The sequence below is a fragment of the Pseudorca crassidens genome, chromosome 2 (assembly GCF_039906515.1).
Source record: "Pseudorca crassidens isolate mPseCra1 chromosome 2, mPseCra1.hap1, whole genome shotgun sequence".
Lineage (NCBI taxonomy): Eukaryota > Metazoa > Chordata > Mammalia > Artiodactyla > Delphinidae > Pseudorca > Pseudorca crassidens.
The window spans coordinates 23,351,107-23,358,299 of record NC_090297.1 but is presented as its reverse complement, the minus strand read 5'-3'; the positions used below and the strand labels follow the sequence as shown (position 1 = coordinate 23,358,299).

At 54.6% G+C, this 7,193-nt stretch overlaps 1 pseudogene; it reads left to right on the top strand.

The window, feature by feature from the left end:
• Nucleotides 1-3,122: 3,122 nt before the first annotated feature.
• On the top strand, nucleotides 3,123-3,766 carry LOC137210203 (WASH complex subunit 3 pseudogene; annotated as a pseudogene).
• The last annotated feature ends 3,427 nt before the right edge of the window (nucleotides 3,767-7,193 follow it).

Genomic DNA, 7,193 nt, shown 5'->3' with positions numbered 1-7,193 from the left:
GAGTGTTCAACAGCTGTACCTTCTGGGTGGGGAAACGGAGGCTCTGAGAGGTTAAGTCTCAGCCCCAAGGTCACCCACCTGTCGCTAAGGAGCCTTGAAGGGGACCCACACACATCCCACGCTCCCACTGCCCTTATCTGCAGCGATGTGGTTTGCAGTAACCTCCAGGTGTAACCCGTGCCTCAGTCCCCTTCCCAAATCCTGGCCGTTGTTTACCTGGAATAAGCCTGGAGCTCCCACTAAGTCACTGTTAGAGATGGTCCCCAGGCTGGTGCCCAGCAGCAGAGACTCTGTGAAATCCAGCCCTGCTCCCCGATTGTGACTTACCTGACAATAATTAGTTCATTATGTCTAAAGTGCATCTGATTCCTCTGGAGGCTTTGCAGTAATTACAAGGTGATACATTATTAAAAATGATTTATGGAGGCTAAAAGCTTTGGACGAAGAGCTCAGTGGCAAGATTGCTGGGCCCCTATGAAAGAACTTGCCTGAGATCACAGGTTGGATATGAACCAGGACCTGTGGCTGACTCCACCCCCGGCCCCCGACCACTGCCCTCACTGCCCCTCTGCTCCTGGCTGTCCATCTGTGCAGCTTTTAAGCTCATGGCCTCAACCACCCTATGAGGGTGAGGCTGGTCAGATCACTGTCCCCCATCTACAGGTGTGGGAACTGAGGACCAGAGAGGGAAGGCAACTTGCCCAAGGTCACACAGCAGGGAGTTGGGGGATCCCCGTGTGCCTGACTCCTCCTCTAGGGCTGCCTTGCCTGCCCCCCACCGCCCTCCCCACAACAATCCTCAGAGGAAAGCACAGACTGAGGCCCCCTTCTCCCTGGGGCAGGAGTGTCGTGGGCCCACAGAAAAGCCTCCATTCGCGGTATCTCCTGTCCTGGTGGCCAAACCCCTCTTTCTAGGTCTGCACCACATCCCCCCTTATCCTCCCCCACCCAAGCCCCGGGCTGTCACTTCCCTAATGTACCCACTTTACTTATTACCTTCAAGGAAGACTTCATCCAGGAGGCAAACACAGAACACCTGCTTCTGATGATTGAAGGTGTCCTGGCTCCCTTGGATGTAAAGGGAGCCCCTGCAGTAACACACCATTAACCTCTGCCAGGGCTGGACAGCCCCCGACACCCCGACACGGTGCATCCCCATCCCCGTGTCCACAGGCGCTGGGCCCTGGGCAGTTCCTCAAAGGGGCTAGTGCTCCAGCTTGGGACGCACTATGTTTTGCATCCCGCTCTGCCACTCACTAGGTATAAGATTTAAATCCAGCCACCTGACCTCTCTGAATCTACTCTCCTTACCTATAAAGTGGGAATGTTATACTTACGTTCTCCAGAACTCAGTTTTCCCCTCAAAAAGATAGAGAAGTGAGGTCAATTACTTGTAAGCTCAGCAAGGACCTGGACCTTTGGCTGCTGTATCCCTGGCACCTCAAAAGTGGTAGGATGACAAAATGTTTTTGTGAAACCATCCTCCTGCCTTCCTGCTCCCGTGCCCTCCCTTCACTGGGCAAGGTAGCAGACGGGGCTTGCTGAGCTGTGCGACAAAGACCCATCTGGCCCTGAGGCCCAGGGGCAGGGATGTGGGGTTCAGGCAGAGGAGACTGGTGGGGCTCCTGCCATGTCCGCGCGGCCAGTCTGATTCCAGCAACCCTGCGAGGGAGGGGCTGAAACAGCCAGGGAAACTCACCTAATAGGGCTGGAAGCTGGTGAGAGCTGGTGAAGGAAGGGGGTGAGCTTGGCAAACCGCGAAGCGGGCTGGTTTGTGTGCACTTGGACGTGGGGCACGTCCCTGGGGGACCCTCCCTTTTTCCTCATTTTTCTGGAGCCCAGCACCAGGTGCTTCCACAGGCAAAACAGGGGCCGTTACACGGAGGAGTTAAGGGTCTGAATGGCCAGTGGGAACCCAGCAGGACTCAGCTCCTCAGTCACCCCTGGGGCTGGGGACGAACCGAGGGTGAGGAGAACGTGTGTGTTTCCTCTCCTGTGAGATCAGGGGGGGCCTGGACCACCTCCAGGTCTCCCCCTCCCCCAAGATGCCACAATTCCCCTTACTCCTTTCGGGGTCCCTCTCCCCTCACAGAGCCCTTGGGGCAGCAGGAGGAGGGGCACGGCCCCCAAGGCCCCAGGGCCACATGTGGAGGGGCCAGCAAGGCCACCTGACTCCCAGTCCAGGGCCAGTGGTCTTCCATGCCCCCTGGAGAGTCAGATGTGAGGGTTTCCGCCTGCCAGCTCCCTCAGAAGGTGAGGGAGGTGAGCCTGTGCCTCGAGGGCCTGCACTTTCTCACCTCCTATTTGCACGTGGAGAAAATGAACTTGGAACGGGAGGCACCCAGAATCCACTGTACAGATGAGGAAACTAGGTCTTGGAGAGGTCAAGTCATTTTCCCAGGATCCTACAGGTGCGCAGTGTCAGAGGTGGGATTCAAACCCAGGTCTTGGTAGCTGCAGAGGCAGAGCCCTCGGTGACAGAGCCTGGACCCTGGCGGTGGCCTGCACTCCCCTGGACCCAGAGAGCCCCGGCAGCGCCCAGCCTGCTCTGTACCCTGAACTGTGGGGGCAGCTCGATCATTTCCTGAAGACTCCGCCTTTTCCCAACCCCAGGCCTCCACATCTGAGCCGACCCTGTCCCTGTAGTTCCTGACAGTCTGCACGACTGTGGCACGCCTGGGCTCCGTTAGGTGCCTCAGGGACCTAGCCCTGGGATTCTGGCCTTGCTCGTTCGTCTCATTGGCAGGTCTCTCCTGCTGCTTCAGAGCCCTCAGCTCCCCCAGGCTCCCCAGGAGAGCAGGAACAGCCAGGCCACGCCTCCCAGAACACAAAATGCCCAACTCCGCCAACAGGACAGCGGCCCAGAAGGCTGAGCCCATGCTGAGCAGAGCTGGAGGCCAGTGACCGACAGCGCAGACGCCCCAGCCAAGCCCTCCCTCCACCCAAGGGGAGGGCCGGGCTGAGTGGCGGTGACCCTGCAGATCCCGTGGCTTGGTGGCAGCAGGAGGACAGTTGTCTCCAAACCCCACCCTCCCTTGATTGACAACCTAACCCTAGCCAAAGACAACCCAATTTGTTGCATCTTCCCACACTTAGAAAAGCACTAGGACGCTATTACCACGTTAGGCAGGCCAGGTCGGGGAGGGGTTTGTGGGTGAGTCCTGGGTCCCCCACCCGCTGAGGAGGCGGATGAGGATGGGCTTCCCCTCATGGGGTCAGGCATAGACCTGAACAAGGTGCCAGCTATTCCACAGGAAAGAACGGTGGCATTTCTAAACCAATTTGTGGTGCACACTGTACAGTTCCTCAACCCCTTTTCTACAGTTTGTGAGGAGAAATTGGCAGAACTTTCTCTTCGTACGCAGCAAATTGAAACAACTCTCAATATTTTAGATGCGAAGTTGTCATCTATCCCAGGGCTAGACGATGTCACATTTGAAGTATCTCCTATACGTGTCGCTAGGATCAAAATGAAGCACATTCTGAAACCACTTCAGAGCAATCACAGAACAGTTTACAAGACTCTGGACCACGGGAAAGTGAAGTCACACCAGAAGATATCTTAACTGTAGCCAAGGACGTAAGATATGCCAGATATCTCAGAATGGCTCAAGTGGGTGTTCCCGTGATGGTAATAAGAAACAAAATGATATCGGAAGGACTAGACCCAGACCTTCCTCAGAGGCCAGACGCCCCAGCGCCTGATGTACAAGGTGAAAAAAATACAGAAGAAAGTTCAGACAGCAAATCTTCTTTTAGTGACTAAGCTTAATTCTGATAACAATTACAGATACATGTGTTACATTCTATAAGAAAGAGAGCCTGAACTTTAACTCTTAGTCATAAAAGCAGCAAATGGCTACATTTCCACCACCAAGCTTCCTCTGTGAAAAGATAAATAAATAAAGCATTTATTTAAAAAAAAAAAGCACTAAAATCTTTAGCTGAGCTATGTGTGCCTTGTGACGAGCAGCAGCCCTCTACCAAGATGTGTGTGTGAGTGCATGTACCCCTTCTCCAAAATCACACGTATGCTCACCTCCCCCTGCCTCTTCCAAGCAGCTCCTCAGAGCTCTCCGAGAGACTGTGTCCTGGGCTGTAGTCCTCAGTAACTAGGTGTTCCCTTGGAATTGATCTTTCCATGAAGAGCGTGCTTTGGAGACATGAAATAACCAGCAGAGAGCCTTAAATGAATTACACTTGTCGACTGAAATAAAAATGCACCACGTGAGAGCGAGTGCCCACGGTGAGGGGAACTCACACGCCTCCCTGAACAGCTGGGCAAAGGGGGATCACCAGCTCCGGATCAGAGGAGTCCCCACAGGTCTATGCCAGGTCCCTCGGGCTTGTGCTGACTCACAGTGGCAGGGCCTGCCTCTCCACAGGCAAGACTGGCAACAGTTGCTACTCTTCACATCACCTGCCTATGAGACTCATCCTGCCTACGAGCCAAACTGAGGAGGGAGGGGGCCAGAAGCAGACATTTTCCAGACGTCTGTACTTTGCAGGGGAAACAAACGCTGTCCAGCTGGACCTGCTGATGTGAGATGCAACGTGGCTAGTGGGGAGGACATGGCCCTTGGGCTCAGGCAGTCCCCGCTGTGGATCCAGGCTCTTTCGAGCTCTGTGACCCTGGCCAGGCACTCAGCATCTCTGGGCCTCAGCTTCTTCACCTGACACATGAGGCTAATAACAACTGCCTCTCAGGGACAGTTCTATTTTTAGAGTCAAATGAGATCTCCAACATGATGGCCAAAACATGTGCCTCCATGTGTCCATTACTTCATAAATCAATGTTGGAAATATACATTTCTACTTTTCCCCTGTCTTACCTCACCTTGGACCAGCTGACCTGGCCCTTTATACAGAACCCTTCTCTGGCCCAGGCATCTCTTCCATGCTGTCTCCCAGACTTTCTCTGTGTCATTCCCTGTGACTCTGCCTCTGTCTCCAGACGCTTCCCACTCTTCCCTCTCCCTGCCTTAGGGACTGGACTCTCTCCAGTGCCCTGGGCTCATTTGCCCCACTCACACGTGAACTGCCCAGTTTGGAAGACCGTGGCGAGGTCACTTCTGCCTTGAAACCAGCCGTGTGCCAGACCCCAAGGGAAGCTGTGTGGGATATGGGTGTTGGGCTGCACGTCAGGAAGGGCACCTCTGCTCCTCTGCCCCCCGCCCGCTTGGCCCTTCACCAAAGCCCAAGTGCAGTTGGATGGACCAGGAGCTCAGCTCACAGCAGGCAGAGCAGCGTTGCCTAGCATCCACAATGTGCTGGGAACTTTAGTTCACCCAGAACCTGGGGGGCCACAGCGGGTGTGCTCCTGGGCCGCATGGAAGCCAGGGTCTATCCTAAACCCTGTGATCATTGTATGGTAGTGAAGAGAGAGCCTCTCCACACAGCTTTACTTGAGGAATTACACGGTCCTGGAGGATGGAGTCAGGAGGCTTTGAAGACAGACCACCAGGAGGGTGAGGCTGGGGGTGGGAGTGGGGGGCTGGGAGAGGAAGCCTACCGCAGGGTCACCCAACCTAGATCTCAGTCTCAGCTCTCCCTCCCACTCACTCATGACCTTAAGTTGGGCAAGCCCCTTGACTCCTCTGAGCCTCAGTTTCCCTGGGATTCTGAGGGTTGCATGAATACAATGCATGTGAAAGTCCCAACACAGCACTCGGCTCAGTAAAGATGAGCTGGAATCAAACCTCGTCCACTGTGATGAGGAGACCTGGGACCAGGACCCAGTGTTCTGATGCCTGAACTCTGACCCTCCTGCCCTCCCTCCTGTTCTAGAGGCTAATCCCAGCGTCCCTCCCTTTGGACCCAACAATGAGTCATGTCACACACATGGTGCCTCCCTTGGCCATGTGCCCCTCACAGCTTTCAAAGATGCCGGGATTCATCAGGGCACCGCTCCCCGGGATGACCGCAGCTCCACACCAGCTCCTTTCCCCCCCCCCCACTCCCTCCCTCGAGATTCCACATCCTTGGGACAATAGCCGAGTGCATTTGCAGAGAGTTTCTAATGGCTGGTTGGGTCCCTCGAGGACTACTGTGCATTCACTATGACATTCATTAGTCTGTCTGACATCAGTACTGTTCTCAGGTTAATATGTTTAACTTAATGAGGCATTATTTTCAGTTAGAAAACTCCTGAAGAAGCGTGATTTCTCCTGATGAACTAAGCTGATGAATAGATTAATACCAGGCTTGAAGAAGCTGACCAAGAAAATGAATCTAACCGGCTTTGTTTTCTTCTTTAGTGATGGGCTGTGCTTAAATTAATTTGCGCAAAACTGCCCATTTCTTAGGGGAAGAAACAGGAAGAAGACCCCACTTGGCTCTGTGATTTGTCCTCCATGTGCCTCTTGTTTCCCTCCCCCCGACCCCCAGCCCCAGCTCCAAAGAGAGAAAAGAGCAAGGACCAGGATGTGAAAGGAGGGAAGGGGAGGAGTGCCTGAAGTCAAGCAGCAGGACGGGCCAGAGTGTGAAAGGGGAGCCCCCACGTGGCTACAGAGGCCACCGGCACAGTGGGCACAGCGGGAGCTGGCTGGCCCGTCTCTGTCATCGCCCGCTTTGTGGAGTTCACTGCCGTAGCCCCAGTGTACAGCACCTAGTGGGCACTCAGTAGATATTTGTCACATGATTGCAGTAGGTGCTCAACACAGATAGCTCTTACTGTAATTCAAGGAATCATGTGACCTCAAGAGGGAGCAGGTGCCCAGATACGTCTGGTGGCTGAGCCAGATGACTCCTGACCCAAGGGTCAAGGGTGACCCAAAGGTCAGTTTCCTTTGATGATCTGACCCATCGCTCTCCCCATGGGCACTTAGAGCCAGCCACGATGCACTTTCCTTCCTCCCAGGCTGAGGGCTGCCAGGCCATGCCAGTTCACTGCCTGCCCTCCTCCTAAACCAGAAAACAGAGAGGGGCTGAGCACCCTCTCTGCACCCATTCTGCTTGCTCAATGGCCAAAATTCACTCTGAGAGCAAGACCGTCCCTTTTTGTGGTGTCCATAGGCAGGGGTGGGATGGGATCTACAGGCAAGCAGAGCTGTGGGATCAGAGAGGCCAGTTGGGCAGCTTGGACATAATCCAGGCAGGAGGCAATGGTGGGAGCATAAATAAGCCTCCACGTTGCAGGGTTGCAGTGAATGTTTGTTCAAAGCCCCCAGAACCACTCCTGGCACATAGTAGGA